This window comes from Pseudophryne corroboree, chromosome 8 (genome assembly GCF_028390025.1).
Source record: "Pseudophryne corroboree isolate aPseCor3 chromosome 8, aPseCor3.hap2, whole genome shotgun sequence".
NCBI classification, from domain to species: Eukaryota; Metazoa; Chordata; class Amphibia; order Anura; family Myobatrachidae; genus Pseudophryne; species Pseudophryne corroboree.
Genome location: NC_086451.1, coordinates 328,299,229 through 328,316,967, shown reverse-complemented (window position 1 = coordinate 328,316,967; position 17,739 = coordinate 328,299,229). Strand labels below are relative to the sequence as shown.

Here is a 17,739-nt window from a genome sequence, read left to right as displayed (position 1 = left end):
CTCTGTGCAGTCCCGCTGTGAATAGGCGGACGGATCGCCTAGTCACGCTGGGAGTGCACGCCTGCGATCTGGCAGGCAAAGATAAGGGAGGCTCCGTGTGTGTGTGTGTGTGTGTGTGTGTATATATATATATACACACACATATACATATGTTTGTATTTGTGTTTGTATTTGTGTGTATATATATATATATATATATATATATATTTATTATACATACATATGTGTGTATGTATGTATATATATATATATATATATAATTAATGATACTGTAGGAGGAAAAAGATATGCAGCGATAATATATGCACTTACAATTGAGGATCATGCAGTAGGCTGTGGAGCAGCAGCCAGAGGAGAGGCTGAGGCAATCGGAAGCAGCTGCCATAACACACATCTGCACCACAGCGCAGGTAAGTGCACCACCCGCGATTCGCGGGTGTTTGAAGGGGCGGGGCCAAACCCGGAGGGGCGGGGCTTAAACAGCGGGTCGCGGGCGGCTTCAGTTTTTTGCTTATAAAAAAATCAACCACAACTTGGTCTGTCAGGGGGGGTGTTTCTGGGTACTCAGAAACCCCCCCTGCGTGCGCTAGTGGCATGCCCAGCTAGTCACGGATCCGCAGGCTGCATGCACTAGATAAGTTACTTCTGAGCAGCTGGTCGGTCCATTCATTGCTCGGCAGCCACAATCACTGCCTGTGAAGCCAGCGGCTGTCAGCATGCAAGTGTATCGCGGATCAGATCTGTTATAGAGATCAGATCCGATCTGTGGTGGCTGGCCCATTCAGATGGGGTGGGGGGGGGGGGGGGCAGCAATCATGAAGGGTGCGTTGGGGGGCTAAGAATATGAGGAGTACCAATCGCAGCCTGGTGGGTCAGGGGGTGTAATATGCAGGATGAGTGAGAGAGGGTGGGAGAGATCGTGCTGTTGTGGTGCCGGGCGGCAGTGAGGATGCGGAACAAGTGAGTTCATTACAGCGAGGGGGGGAGGAGAAAACTACATGGAGCAAAGGGCAGCGCCGGCCAGTGGGAGGAGAGCAGTTGGAGAAGACAACGGTAGAGCAGAGAGGGGAGATTCTGCAGCAGGACAGCTTAGAACAATCCGCCCTCACACTGTTAGTGCCGGCTGATGGGAAGTGGTGGGCGCCTGCAGCATCCTTGCTCCTCGTCTCTTAGGGAATGGAAGGAGCACACAGCTAAGGGCATAATAAAGGAAGCGTTCATTGGAAGTGTGCAGGGCCGCCCTCAAGTGGCCGGCGCCCATAGGCAGCTGCCTAAAGCTGCCTAGTGGTGGCGCCGGCCCTGCGTAGTGCACTTAGGACACTTGTAGCAGCCTGCTGGTTTTGTCATAAAGTGGGGTTGCACTTGCGTTTGCTTAAAGCCCGTAATGTCCGTGTGGACCACCATGTCTCTAATATTTCTGCCCCTAGTGAAGCAAGCCATGGGGCGCTTTTGTCTAAAGCATGATATTTCTTTATCCGTTGCTACTATGATACCTATATGCCGTGCTATTAGAGGCTGCATATTGGTCATATTGTGTGTTTTCCTTTACTTTTCTCTCTTTATCTACCCTTCCTTCATCTCTTCTGGCACATTCTACTTTATTAGGCAATTGCAATGAGTTACATTAGCCACACTTATAGACTGAGCGAGTTTATGTATGTGCTACTCGTTCACGTTTTAGTGTTAACATTTTGTGCATTATATTTAATCTGCCGTGCCATGCACTTATTGTGAATGTCCATCTTGTAATTACAGATCGCCGGTTGGAGGGCCGGGGAGATCACTCAGCAGCTCCACTTAGGCTGCCAGGCACTTCAATGCGTTGCCATGACTCTGGGACGCGTTGCCACGGCAGCCGAGGCGGAAGCATGCTGACGTCACCGGAAGTGACGCGGACGCAGCAGCGGCGGGCGGAAGCGGACACCGGCCCCGGCTCTCCGACGGCGTGATGGCTGGGCACCTATTTAGGTAAGAACTTTATGAATGTTTGTCTTGTTAGCTACTTCTATTTCAGAACAAAACTTCATGCCTGCCTTGAAAACGGTGCTTGAAGCACCGAAACGTCGGCCTAGCATAGGCATTTTGTACCTTTAAATATGCTTCAGTAAAAATCCTACACCTTTATTTTTGGAGTGCCGCAGTTCCTTTCTTCACTATATATATATATATATATATATATATATATATTATACATACTTATACGGAAACCCCCTTAAAAAACCTGTGTTTGACCTTGGAAGGTGCCGCAGGGTGGGAGAGTGCTGTGCTGTGGAGTTGACACTGAAGGCGTCGTGGTTGGGGGAGTACTGTACTGATGACACTGAAGGGGCAGTGAGAGTGCTGTGGTGTGGTGTGGACATTAAAGGGACTGGTGGGCGAGGGGGTATTGTGGTTATTGAGGGGGGTTATTGAAGGGGGAGTGCTGTGAGCTGGACATTTTTTTTAACTATGCTGTCTCCATTTTATTTTTACAACTGACTATAATGCACAGGCTGTGAAAAGAAGGGGCCAGGCTGACATCACTAACAGTCATCCAGAAAGGATTGGTCATCGAATAGGAGACAAAAGACCCACTGCATGGCAAGCAGGTAAGTGGAATGGCCTTGTTTTTTGTATGTACCTCCCAGTGTGACTATAATGAGAGGTGTGGTTCATGCGGATGGCATATCTTTTGAGGCTATGCCCCTTGTAGTGAGTCCACCCCCCCTTTTCTGTGAGCACGCAAGCAGAATGTGCATGCAAATACAACTGATACAACAGACATTCTCCTCTTCCCATGTCATGGTGCCCTGCCTTTCATTTTTTTTGGGATCCGCCCCTGGTCCTGTTCCTGTGTGTGAGGGGAGGAGAGCGCAGCGTGCGCCTCTCCTGCCCCTCAGTCTCTGGCGGCAGTGAGGGTGTCACTCGACCTTCAATTAGGTGCCGATCCATGAGCCAATCAAAGCTCGCGGTCCGGCAGGCTTGGCTGCCGGTCCGCAAGCTCTGATTGAGGGGCAGGAGAGGCGCACACTGCGCTATCCTCCCGTCACGCAGCAGCAGCGCGGTAAGGGAGCGGTGGCCTGGCGGCGGTGGGTATGGCGTACCCATGGCTAAATTCTTAAGGGTACACCATACCCACCCGTACCCGCCCACTTGCACCGCTGCTGCAGATACACTGACATACCATCCAACTGTACCTTTTTGGCAGGTACAGTACCTTTTTTATGGTCTGTACCGATTTTTAGCTCTCCAAAAGTCAATTGAAAGTATAGGAAAAGGGGCGTGGCTATGCCACTGTACCCGTGACCAAGCCCCCTTTTCTAATCTGTATAAATTAATATGGGTTCATTTTTGGCGGGTATGTTGCTGCAGATTGATAATGCTGAAAAATCCTTAGGAAAGAAAGCTATACCTTAAACACACCTTAAATACACTTTACCATGGAGCCGCTGCGGCCGCTGTACTTAACACACACTCTGCGCACTTTGTACGCTATTAGCGTACAAAGTCCAGTACTGCGTACGGACTTCGCGTACAAATGCCGCGCTGACGGTACAAAGTACTCACAGCGTGTACACACCCAGAGATACACCACAAACCCTGAACAGTTATGCAATGCAATGAAAATACGCTTTAAACCTTAGCAGGGCAATGAAGACACGACACCAATTGTGATTTTACCGCTGGGTTCCGACACCACAGTGGATTATTGCTAAAATGGGGGTTACAATACAAACAATACAATACAATATAATATAACAGAGTAAATGGCTACATTCAATGGTACCTACGTGAGTAGATTCGCTTGCGCTTCCCGGCCCAGTACTCGGTCATCTGATAGATAACTTTGTGAGTCTTGGGTCAGACCAGGCCTGCAGCAGCTCTCTTTATACAATTCTTCCAAAAAGCAATAGAATAGATACTGTAATCTCTTTGTCCATTGGACACAGGAATGCACATTTACAGTACAGTAGAGGTCATAGGTCGGTTTGAATAGGTAGGCGATGTCTTTCCCAACTGCTCTTGTGGGTGGTCTCCTCTGGATTCCCGCCACATACATAATGTACAGTAAATACAGTTTATATCTATATTCTGCTCCTGCACATAACTATCCGCAGGAACATGCTATCTTTCTCAAACCAACACCGTAATGTTACCCTTAAAATAACCTTCAGCTGGATACCAAACACCACCTTATGACCTTGTTCTGTCCCCTCCTATTCTGTAAAGGGGAATCCCTTTGTTATGTTACCATTTAAACTGTTGTTACTTTCTGATGTGGTGCAGGGATACTATGTGTACATTGTGCACTATTTGGATTAAATATGTAATGTGTTTTGATAGCCTTCCGTGCGTTCACAAACTCTACCGTAAATACTCATACCACGCGCTAATGCGCAGGACCACGGGAGCGACCATACGCAAATTGCAGATATGCGCACGCACGACAGAACAAGTGCACGCAGGGAGGCCATCTGTGTGTAGTTTGTACGTGCAATATTTTTAGATTTTGACAGTCCACCCTTTGGCAGTCACCAATAACTGCCACTATCTAATCACTAAACAGAAAAATATTTGTACAATATCTACAGAAGCTTTGATGATCGGAGAGAGTTGTAGGTGGGAAATGTATGACCTAATGGGATAGTAAAAAGCATGTATGTATGAATCCATGTCTGAGGGGCATGTATCATTGTGCCGTATATGTTCTAAATAAGCTTCGAGGTATTGCGAAGTATACATTAAATCCTTCTCATCACGTACTAAGGGTCTGTAAATGGGCCAACAAACACTACCGAGCTCTTTTCGGCTTCTTGTTCCAACAAATGGGGTGCACATTTATTTGATGATACATGGAGGGAGAACATATGTGAGTGCTAGTATGTGGATATCACCTGTTGACTATGTGTGCCATTAATTGGAGGTTGCAGAGATGAAGATAAGACACATATCTAAAATACATTCACATAAACATTTTGGGTAGGGCTGATGTCTTTTCCGGATGGATGTATCTGGGCAGAGGGGGAAACAAAAGAAAAACGGGTGAAAGAAACAGGCCATGAAATTCATTTGCAATCCTTATCATAACACGGTCTCTATGGTTGGGTCATAAATTAAATCTGCTGCTATAACAGCGCCCTTGCTCCTAAGACTCATCAACTTTGTGTCGTGCTTGCGCCGCGTCAGAATTCGAACACACCTAAATATCAAACCAATAATTATGATGACTCCCAGGATACAAAGGAGAAACTTCCGTACACTCATAATAACATTTTGAGCTCACTCTCCTAAACCTGAGAACCAATTTCGTGGGTTCAACCATGAGACCCAGCCGGTCAGTTCATTGCTCACAGTCGCCAAGGTAAGGTTGTGTTTCCTCCTGAACTCCCACTTAAACTGCAAGATATCGTCCATCTTTTGATCAATAATCTCCGTTGGGTCGTCAGTACTGTTCGTAATATACGTACAGCACTTCACCCCATATTGAGTTGCCAGAGTAACACAGTACCCACCTGTCACGGCTGTGATATAAATTATGACCATCCTGTGCTGAATCAGTTCCTTCTTGTAAGCTTGTAACACCCTTCCCGTATACCTGACGGTGTCGTCATACATCTCAGTGATATTATCTATCAAGTTCGCTAGCGCATGGATATACCTATAATTTATCATTCCTCTGGCAGTACGGGTGATGTCTAATGCGAGAAGGAATTGAATCCCGGTGGATTCGTGGATCAAATCAGAGGCTGCGTGCTCTGTCCTATCAATTAGGTGTCTCTTGATGATGTGTTCATAGTGAGTATGAGTATAAGGAGCCTGAGCACTACGGTGAAAGTCTTTCATCTTATCATGGGTTATGGTCATGACCTCTGGCAGTACTCTCCCAATATAACACAATCCCTCTGAGCTCAGGGCAAGCCACTTGTTTGCCTTCCTCCCACATATGAAATAGGCATCATCTGGGAGAACATAGGGGACAAAATATAACATCACCATATTACAAACTTTCCAAGTGAAGAAACCAATCCCTAGTTCTCCCATCTGCTCAGTACAAGTATTGGGCTGGATGATATGAGCACAGTACCCTGGCGATACTTTTCCAACCCACATGGTCTTGCTTCCACGAGTATACCTATACCGGAAATACCTCCCACTGTTGGCTATTTGGCGTACAAGTTCAGAGTCTATGGGTATCCTATCAGCTCTGTGTGAAAAGGTAATTGTCTGATTTTTTCATGTCACTTCCCAATTTCCCGGTTTTCGGTAATTGGAAATATTGAAACATAATAAGGATCTGTCTACATGATACTGGTGGAGCTTCAAACTGGGGGGCCTAGAGATATTGAATTTCTTGTCCACCAGTCTCCCACCCCGTAATTCGAGTACCTCATCTATTGCTAAAGGGTATGGTACTAATCCTGACTTGCTCTGACCTTGAGGTACCTGTGAGCACACCCAGCATTCTGTCTGGTTTAAGACCTTACCCACTAGTGAGTGGTAATCACTCAACGGATGACGGTCCATGTCGATATTAAGGTTGGACTGACCTCTCTGGATGCACCCATCCTCAACTATAATCTCACAATTCCTACAATAGCAATATTCATCAGACAATAACCCCTCACAGTGCCTCCGAGCTCCTTGACTACCAGAGCGCTTACTGTTGCTAGCCTTTACCAAAATGATGTGCTGATCCTGAGATCCTACAAATTAGTACTTGCCATCAGAACCTATTCCAGATCCCTGCTCGACCTCTCTGGGACCCTCACCAAAACAAACTGTCCTTATCAAAACCAGAATTACTAACAGAACCCGAAACGCAGTCTCTTGTGATCGATCCATTTCGTTAGGGGAAAGGAGGAAAATAAGAAGGAGAAAAGAAAGGAAAAAATGTAGGGGGAGGTGAAAAAAAGAAAGTGGTACGTCAACCGTTCTAGCTCTTGTTACTCTCTGTGCTCAGATGCCCTTCAACAGTCCTGCCTCTCAACTTTCCTGGAACAGACACTCCAGTGATACGAGATTCTATACACTCTGCTCTTTGTCACGAGTTCTTTCTTGCAGTGGGACGAGTGGATCCACGTCTCTCTTTCGGCGACTTTCAATACTGTTGTGCTGGTTAACAAGACTTGATATGATCCTTCCCACCTGTCTATGAGGCAACCTGAGCGTAAGAAATTTCGAATCATCACATAATCCCCAGGTTCAATGTCATGACAATTACTGTTCGGTAGGTCAGGAATCACCAGCTTTAAATTTCTCTGTTGATTTCTCAGCTGCTGGCTCATCCCAACCAAATATTTCACGGTCACTTCATTATTACATTTCAAATCATCCTGGGGTCTAGCATTACATGAGGTTGTCGACCAAAAAGGATTTCAAAGGGTGATAGGTTAAGGGGAGACCTGGGAGTGGTTCTGATGCTGTACAACAATAGTGGCAAAGCTTCTGGCCACGACAATCCAGTTTCAACCATTAATTTGCTCAGCTTGTTCCTAATAGTGCTATTCACTCTCTCCACCTTTGCACTCGCCTGTGGACGGTACGGAGTATGCAGCTTGCTATTAATTCCCATCAGTTTGCACATGACCTGAAATACTTCACCTGTAAAATGGGTACCCCTATCACTTTCAATTATTCTAGGGATACCATATCTACACACAAATTCTGGCACAATTTTCATTGCAGTGAACGTAGCAGTATTTGTGGCAGCAGGGAACGCTTCTACCCAATTTGAAAATACGTCAATACAAACTATCACATATTTTAAATTCCTACAGGGTGGTAACTGTATGAAATCGATTTGTATTACCTGAAAAGGGCCGTCTGTCGGAGGGATATGGGATGGCTCTGTTGGTATTGACTTTCCAATATTCTTCCTCAAGCAAGTAAAACATGTCATTGCTCTCTTACCTGCATGAGAAGATAATCCTGGTACACACCAGTAGGCTCTCACCAGCTTACACATACCCTCTTTACCCAGATGAGTCAGACCGTGTGCCGCCTCAGCTAAGCTTGGAAGATATGCTCTGGGGGCTACTAGTTTACCTTGTCCACCTGTCCACAGTCCCGAGGATTCCTGGCCATATCCCTTTGACCTCCAGACTGCCTTTACCTGTAGAGAACACAAATCTTGCATTTCAATTAATTGTTGTGTGTTGATCGTGTTAAATGTCATCAGCGATCTGATGTTCGTTTGTATGGGGGTGCTGGCTGCTGATTTAGCAGCTTCATCTGCCCGGCTGTTAACAAGTGAAATTGGGTCTTGGTTGTAAGTATTTGCTTTGCACTTGATAACAGCCACTCTGTCTGGTTCCTGTATCGTTGTTAGAAGTCTTTTTATGTGGGACGCATGCACTACAGGTGTGCCAGCTGCCGTCATGAAATTTCTGAGGCGCTATAGGGCCCCGAAATCATGCACCACTCCAAAGGTATACCTAGAATCTGTATATATATTAGCTGACTTACCCTTGGCCAATTCACACGCTCTGGTTAGGGCAACCAACTCAGCAACTTGTGCTGAGTGCGGTGGGCCCAGGGGTTCAGCTTCTATGATACCTCTGTCGTCTACAACTGCGTATCCAGTGCACAGGTCTCCCGAGTCCGTCTGTCTGTGGCAACTACCGTCAGTGTAAAAGGTTAAGTCTACCCCTTCCAGTGGGTTGTCACTGATGTCAGGTCTCGCAGTGAAAGTCTGATTCAGGTATTCCATACAATCATGCGTATCGGTGTCTGCACCAAATCCTCCTTCACCATCATTCTCATCCTCCACCCTTTGTGCCTGTCCAGGCACACTTGGCAAGTAAGTTGCAGGATTTAGTGAGCTGCATCTCTTAATGGTGATGTTTACAGGGGCCATCAGTGATAATTCCCACTTTGTAAACTGAGCAGATGAGACATGTCTGGTTTGGGCGGAGTTCAGTAAGGCTGATACTGGATGAGGTGTATGGATGGTCAGGTTGTGTCCTAACACTACGTCCTCGCTTTTACTTACTAGCAAAGCTATCGCTGCAACACTTTGCAAGCATGTGGGGAGAGACCGCGCTACAGTGTCCAACTGTGCACTGTAGTAAGCTACCGGCCTGCTGGCATTACCATGTCTCTGGGTTAAAACTCCTGCCGCGCACCCTGCACTTTTTGTACCGTATAATTCAAAGGGCTTCCCATAATCTGGCATACCAAATGCAGGTGCCTGTGATAGGCACTGTTTGAGTCTCTCAAATGCCAGTTTGGACTCATCTGTGTGCGAGACCCGTTCTGGTTTGTTTGAAGAGACCATTTCTTGCAAAAGTAAAGCCAGTATAGAGAACCCTGGAATCCAGGTTCGACAGTACCCACACATTCCAAGGAAAGTGCGGATCTGTTGCTGCATTTGTGGTAGTGTCATGTCGCGAATCGCCTGTATTCTATCAGCGGTGAGGTGTCTAAGTCCTTGAGTCAAGCAATGTCCCAAATATTTTACCCTGGTCTGACACAACTGCAACTTATCCTTTGAAACCTTGTGTCCCGTTTGGGAAAGATGAAACAGAAGCTGTTTCGTGTCTTTCAAGGACGATTCGAGTGAATCAGAACACAACAATAAGTCATCGACATACTGTATTAGCACTAACCCACTCTCAGGTTGAAAGGATTGTAAACAGTCATGCAAGGCCTGGGAGAAAATTCTCGGGCTGTCAATGAAGCCTTGGGGTAGTCGAGTCCAGGTGTACTGTACTCCTCTGTATGTAAATGCAAAGAGGTATTGGCTGTCAGGGTGCAGAGGGACAGAAAAGAAAGCAGAACAGAGGTCAATAACAGTGAAAAATTTCGCAGTAGGGGGAATTGCATGAGGATGACAGCTGGATTGAGCACTACGGGGAATTGGCTCTCAACTATCTTGTTTATCCCCCTTAGATCCTGCACTAGCCTGTAACCCCACCCCCCACTCTTTTTCACAGGGAAGATGGGACTATGGCAGTGCTGGACGTCCTGACTAGGATGCCCTGTTGTAGCAACCGCTCTATGACGGGGTACACTTCTAATTCTACCTCTGGCTTCAGAGGATACTGAGGGATTTTGGAGCTATCCTACCATCTGTTACTTGCACTACTACTGGAGCTACATTCGCCATCAATCCAGTGTCTTGTCCATCTTTGGTCCAAAGGGAACCCCGGTATTTGTGAGATCATTTCCTCTACCTTTGATGGACACTTGTCTATAACAGGAATGTGGTTTTTTTTGGAGTATTACTTGGCGCTTCAATTGACAGCCTCTTTACTTCACAGTTGGACCTATCCCAATTTGGTCCAATGGGTTCTAGTGAAAAATGTGAAGGTTGTGAAGAAGATGGCGCTACTGTGTCTGTGAGGAGAAAGATTACGAAAAGAGAGACCCAGAGGTATACTTAGCTCTATTGCTGAGGGTCTTTTTTCCAGATGTAATCTCTTCTCTGGATATTTGGATGTGCTCAGAGATCCATGGAGGGAATAAAGAAAGAAAATATGTGTAGGAATGTCTCAAATGATGATGTGTATTATAATTCTTATAGTGAAATTTTTTACACTATTCGAATACATGAACGGATTCTGAAGACTATATCTGATGATATCTTATAATTATAATAACTGTATAATGATGCTGCCCAATCACGTACGTACCTCACTTACATAGTGAGGAGCAAGTTGAAACACATCAAGGTATCTTTACATAGCAACTTCGTTTTTTCATACGAAAAAATGTGAATATTTTTTTTTTAATTATTATTATTAACAGTTTCTTATATAGCGCAGCATATTCCGTTGCGCTTTACAATTAGGACAACAGTAATAGAACAAAACTGGGTAAAAACAGACAGACATAGAGGTAGGAAGGCCCTGCTCGCAAGCTTACAATCTATAGGGAAATAGGCATAGATACACAAGGATAGATGCTACCTATTGCATAATGGTCCACCAGATTGCTAGGTTCTTAATGGGTTGTATGATGATACCCCACAAAGTTATCCAAGTGTCAGGAGGGTGTGAGACTAAAGAAAGACAAGATATGTGATGTTATGAATACTCTACAGAGGATGTAATTAGATAGGGAAGCACTGAAGGTTATGTGGGTGGGTCTGGAATTTGATAGGCTTGTCTGAAGAGGTGAGTTTTCAGGGAACATTTAAAGGTTTGGAGACTAGAATATGATATCTAGCCGCTGCGTACCTCACTTACTCAGTGAGACGAGAATTAGTGCATGTAGCAGTTTCTTTATCACATTAATGGAAGCAGATTGAAGTGCATTCAGTTTTTCATATGAACAATATGTATATGGAGTCTGACCACAGCGTACCTTATTTACTTAATGAGCAAGGAATAAGTGCATGTAATGGTTTCTTTAACACATGTGATAAGGCGTACCGTTACTCACGATGAAAAAGATGGGGATCCTCATATCATGGTATCTTTACATCAACCACGCCGGTATCTCGATATATAGCCAGCCAAAAAAATTATTGTACAAAACACAGTATAAAAAAGTTAAAAATGAACATAAAATTTCAGCATTGAGCAGGGGAGATGTGCAGATCTGATAGGGGGACCCTTGGTTAGAAGAGCAAAGTTCCGGTTCTATGCTCTGGATCGAATTTTTAAGTGAATATAGAATAGGGTCTTACCTTCTCAGAGGAGCACATGAAGTCCACCTGCACCAAGGCCTCCTGAGCCAATGCGTTTCGAGTAAAAACTCTTTTTCAAGGCATAGGGGTATGGAGCTATGGATTCCTTTTATATAGTCACTGATAATGATGATGTCACTTCCGGTTCCTGGTTCCTCTGAAATTCTTCTGTTCCTTCAAATAAACAGTCTTATGTGTATACTGGATCTTCAATGTAATACTATATATATCCCAAATAGATTGTTCTATTTTAAAATTCCTAAATAGAATCGGCGATCGCGATCTATTTAGGAATTTTAAAATAGAACACAACACAGTTTCTTTCTGTATAAACCTTTACAACTAGGCCAGACTGTGTTTGTGCTTTACGCTTATTTTCTTAAATATTTTTTTTTTAACTATATAGCAACAAATATCTCCGGTTTCACACAAGTCTAAATGAATCTAGCAATCTGAATGTTATGGCAACAATGTGAGAGAGTATGCAAAGAGTATGGTGCTGTGTACGGTTTTGGCGCCAAAAAGAAATTCACAGATTTTAAATAGCTTTTTTCCTGTTTACCTTACGGGTTCTACCAGCATCTCTACAAACCATACAGAGCAGACGCCATCTAATCAGCAATCAAGCAGGGTTTTCAGCATCCATCGACCAAGAAAAGGATACGTAGGATACTTTCTGTCCACCCTTTTGCTGATAGATTGAGTCTGCTGTGACCTATTAGGTAGTAAGTATGTGGAATACCGGAGAGCCCCCAATTGATAATGCTGAAATATCCTTAGGAAAGAAAGCTATACCTTAAACAAACCTAAAATACACTTTACCATGGAGCCGCTGCAGTCGCTGTACTTAACACACACTCTGCGCACTTTGTAAGCTATTAGCGTACAAAGTCCCGTACTGCGTACGGACTTCGCGTACAAACGCTGCGCTGACGGTACAAAGTACTCACAGCGCGTACACACCCAGAGATACACCATAAACCCTGAACAGTTATGCAATGTAATGAATATACGCTTTAAACCTTAGCAGGGCAATGAAGACACGACACCAATTGTGATTTTACCGCTGGGTTCCGACACCACAGTGGATTATTGCTAAAAGGGGGTTACAATACAAACAATACAATACAAAATAATATATCAGAGTAAATGGCTACATTCAATGGTACCTACGTGAGTAGATTCGCTTGCGCTTCCCGTCCCGGTCCTCGGTCATCTGATAGATAACTTTGTGAGTCTTGGGTCAGACCAGGCCTGCAGCAGCTCTCTTTATACAATTCTTCCAAAAAGCAATACAATAGATACTGTAATCTCTTTGTCCATTGGACACAGGAATGCACATTTACAGTACAGGAGAGGTCATAGGTCGGTTTGAATAGGTAGGCGATGTCTTTCCCAACTGCTCATGTGGGTGGTCTCCTCTGGATTCCCGCCGCATACATAATGTACAGTAAATACAGTTTATATCTATATTCTGCTCCTGCACATAACTATCCGCAGGAACATGTGATCTTTCTCAAACCAACACCGGAATGTTACCCTTAAAATACCCTTCAGCTGGATACCAAACACCACCTTATGACCTTGTTCTGTCCCCTCCTATTCTGTAAAGGTGAATTCTTTTGTTCTGTTACCATTTAAACTGTTGTTACTTTCTGATGTGGTGCAGGAATACTATGTGTACATTGTGTACTATTTGGATTAAATATGTAATGTGTTTTGATAGCCTTCCGTGCGTTCACAAACTCTACCGTAAATACTCATACCACGCGCTAATGCGCAGGACCACGGGAGCGACCATACGCAAATTGCGGATACGCGCAGTCACGACAGAACAAGTGCACGCAGGGAGGCAATCTGTGTGTAGTTTGTACGTGATGTGTGTACTGCAATATTTTTAGACTTTGACAAGATGCAGTGGGTCGATTTTGGGGTGTGAACCTAGAGCTGCAGCTCCATCAGTCCCATTGTTAATCCTGCTCTGGGAACATACAGCAACCAAAGGGCAGAGCCTCCCTTTGGATGTAACCTGTGTGGGAGGGCATTTCTCGACCAATCAGCTGTGGACTGAGTGTGATAGATCTGCCGCTAACCCAGTGAGAGTTCCTAGCCACGCCCAGTGTTATACACAGGCACTCTGGGTAATTATATAGGAGATACTAACTGCACTGAGTTCAGAGGGCTAGGGTGATTTAGTATATGGTAGGTTTTGAGGGTTGGCTCTGAGGAGTTTAGGAGTCAATCCAATTATGTGTGAGTTGTTTCATGACTCTTGCGGCACTGGCAGTGTGGGTTTTGTGAATTGTTGGTGTGTCGGTATGCGGTGTGAGAGTAGTGCATGAAAAAATGGGTACCAGAAAAGTGTCAATTTTGTTAGAAGAACCATACACAAGGCTGTAAGTGTGCAGAGAAAATTTCAACTTGCAACTCACATTCTGCAACTAGCACCTAATAGGACTGACCCCTTTAATGTTACTGTGTTGCTAGCAGCAGTCTGGTTAAAACTGTATAAGCTAGCAGTTGACCGAGCCCAGGGTTGACCCCCGGTGGGCCCCACTGACAAAGAGCCCACCTCCTTATATTAATAATAATAATTTTATTTATATAGCGCTCTTTCTTCAATAGGACTCAAAGTACTTAACAGTATTAACATAATACAGTACAGAAACAATGATGAACAGAAAACTTTTCATAAAATACAGAGAGCATGGAGATACTAAAGGGACAATTAAGGAAATGCTGAGTAAACAGGAAAGTCTTCAGTTCATTTTTGAAGGATTCTAGAGTGGGGGCCTCTTGAACTGTATGGGGAAGCGAGTTGGAGCCACATGGCTAAAAGCTCAAACCCTAGATTAATTACAGAAATTTATAGGTACTGCTAATAGTCTTTCATCTACACATCGCAGTAATCAAGAGGGTCAGTATGGAATCAGAATCTCCTGGTCATATAGTGCTTTGAAAGTCAGCAAGCCAATCTTGAAGACGATTCAGAATTTTAATGGCAGCCAGTGGAGGGAGTAGAGAATGGGTGTTATGTACTGTAGCTGGAACTGGGCTGGCTGGTTAACAGCCTGGTGGCTGCATTCTATACCAGCTGTAAGCGGTGCAATTCTTTTGCTGGGAGACCAAGGTAGAGGGCATTGAAGTAGTCTAATTAAAATGATACAAAGGGTGTAGTATGGTATGCCGGCGGTCGGGCTCCCGACGACCAGCATACCGGCGCCGGGAGCCCGACCGCTGGCATACTGACAGTGTGGCAAGCGCAAATGAGCCCCTTGCGGGCTCGCTGAGCTCGCCACGCTGTGGGTACGGTGGCGCGCTACGCGGGCCATGCTATTTTATTCTCACTCCAGGGGGGTCGTGGACCCCCACAAGGGAGAATAAATGTCGGTATGCTGGCTGTCGGGATTCCGGCGCCGGTATACTGTGCACCGGGATCCCGACAGCCGGCATACTAAAGACCACCCTGATACAAATGCATGTATGTCTTTTGACAGATCTTCAGAGGGATTTAAGCGCTTGACTCTGGCTATGTTCCTCAGATGTCCCCTGTGCAACAGTGGTAGAGTCTGTGTATCAATAGTAAGAAGTAAGCCACTGCTATTGTTATGCAGGCAGGATAATGCATAAGCACAATGGAGGAAGGAGATACATTGGGGGAGTGATAGGATGGAATCTGAGTAACTGTAAAATGTGTATCTTGTTTGTTAAAATTCACTTTGTGTAGTGCTCAGCAGGACTATAACTAGCAGTGTGCCAGTGGTGCTTGGCACACAGCGCATATGCACTGTGGATGAAGGACCACTGGCAACACCTGCTCAGCCATGCTGCCACCACTACCCGGCTGCCCATAGGTAGCCAGGCAGTGCTGCAGCTCATCCACCTTCTCTCTCCCCAAGGGCTGTCTTTTCATATGGGCTAAATGAGCAGTTGCCCAAGGGTCCCAGGACTATAAGGATGATAGCTGAAGGTCCCCTTTTTCCAGGGGTGCCAGATTTTTTAAACTCGGCCCTGTGGAACCGGAGATATCTGACTTCAAAGCAGTGGTCCCTATCCAAGTCTGTTAATTGTTCCTCCCAGATAGATATCTTGGGTTCTGTCTTATTTAAAACATTTCTGAGGGTACACTGGCATCTTGTCTCTAGTAAGCCCAGAACAAGAGATATCAGCCTTCCAGCAGCTGGTCCCTGCACCAGATCCATACTCCTGGTATACAGTTTTATATTTTTGTTGGTGGTTTGCTCTGGCTCCTGAACTATGATCCCCAAGTCCCCAGTATATCCTGAAAGGTGAGACTCTCTAGTTTTTCATTACATTGAAAGCTAAGAAATCTATTTTCAGGAACTGGAAATATATGCAGTCAAGCAACCGGCTCTCCCACATGAAAATGATGAATATTAAGCTCAGTCCACTATCCACCCCTCCCCTGCATATTAAACACCCTCTACCACCATGGAAGTCATGTACCAGGGCCCCTTCATTCAACCCAATGACCTCTTCTACAGTTTACTGATGCATTTTGCTGCTCCAAGCGGCTTTATCATAAAGCTGCCTGGAGCAGCAAAATGCATCAGACCTTGAGTGCCTATCTGAAGGAGAGTGGTGCCTAACTCTGGGTTTCTTTGAAAGGCGCTCCTCCAACCTTTTGAACTCAGCTTCATTTTACTTTTTACTCAAAAAACAATTCCAGTGAACCAACTGTGGACTAAGGACATCATCTAATAGTGCATTCGATCCCTTTGCCATCTGGAACTACTGCCAATTGGGGCCTAATCTCTGGACCACAAATCTGGTGATATATATTTAACCTGAATGAATGAATTGAGTATATACAAGCCTGCTATTTGAAAATAGCTATTTACCCTGCTTGGGACACTTTATTATTATTATTATTATTATTATTATCCTTTATTTATATGGTGCCACAAGGGTTCCGCAGCGCCCAAGTACATAAACAAATAATCAAGCAGGAACACAGCAACTTACAGTTGACAATATAGGACAAGTACAGGGTAAATAAACATAGCTACATCAGCAGATGACACTGGAATAAGTATCAGGTGGCAGAAGACTGCTGGATTTGGTGCAGTTGAATATTATTAAAGTAAGAAAAGGATAAGCACATGAGGGAAGAGAGCCCTGCTCGTGAGAGCTTACATTCTAAAGGGGAGGGTAGACAGACAGGGGTGAGACAGATGGGGTACATAGAGAGCGTGGAACAGAGGTTTAGGATGAGATTTGGCTGGGTTTGGTGAAGAAGTGGGTCTTGAGAGCCCGTTTGAAGTTTTGAAGAGAGGTGGAGAGTCTGAGGGGGAGAGGTAGGGAATTCCAGAGAAGTGGTGCAGCACGTGAAAAATCTTGGAGGTAGGAGTGGGAGGAAGTAATCCGTAGGCAGGAGAGTCAACGTGCATTAGCAGAGCGAAGAGGACGGGTGGGAGTGTAAAGGGAGATAAGGTCAGAAATGTAGATGGGAGAGGAGTGGGTGAGGGCTTTGTAAGCAAGTGTGAGAAGCTTGAAATGGATTCTGAAAGGGAAGGGGAGCCAGTGAAGGTCTAGTAAGAGAGGAGAGGTGGACGTAGTGCGTGTTGGTGAGGAAGATGAGCCGGGTAGCAGCATTGAGTATAGATTGGAGTGGAGAGAGGTATTTGTCAGGGATGCCAGTTAGGAGGAGATTACAGTAGTCCAGTCTGGAGATGACCAGTAAGTGGATAAGAGTCTTAGTAGCATCCTGGGTCAGAAAGGGTCTGATCCTGGAAATATTTTTTAGATGAAGACGGCAGGTTTGTGAGAGGTACTGAATGTGTGGTTTGAAGGAGAGGGAGGAGTCAAGGATTACTCCAAGACAGCGCACTTGGGGGCTAGAGGAGATAGTAGTGCCATCAATAGATAATGAGATTGTAGGAGGTAAGGTTATGCGGGAGGGAGGGAAGATGATCAGCTCGGTCTTAGACATGTTAAATTTAAGAAAGCGCTGGGACATCCAGGAAGAGGTAGCAGAGAGACAGTTGGAGATACGAGTGAGGAGAGCAGGGGAGAGGTCTGGAGAGGAAAGATAGATTTGAGAGTCATCAGCATAGAGATGATATTGGAAACCAACAGAACTAATGAGCTTACCTAGTGAGGACGTG

At 45.0% G+C, this 17,739-nt stretch overlaps 1 long non-coding RNA gene across 1 annotated transcript in view; it reads left to right on the top strand.

Annotated features, from left to right (window-relative positions):
* The first annotated feature begins 915 nt into the window (after window positions 1-915).
* The window catches only part of LOC134947758 (uncharacterized), a 52,876-nt gene continuing 36,052 nt past the window's right edge, over window positions 916-17,739 (top strand). The window contains exons 1-3 of the long non-coding RNA XR_010182749.1: window positions 916-1,112; window positions 1,756-1,968; window positions 2,492-2,588. This is a non-coding gene — a long non-coding RNA (uncharacterized LOC134947758). The remainder of the gene's footprint in view (window positions 1,113-1,755; window positions 1,969-2,491; window positions 2,589-17,739) is intronic.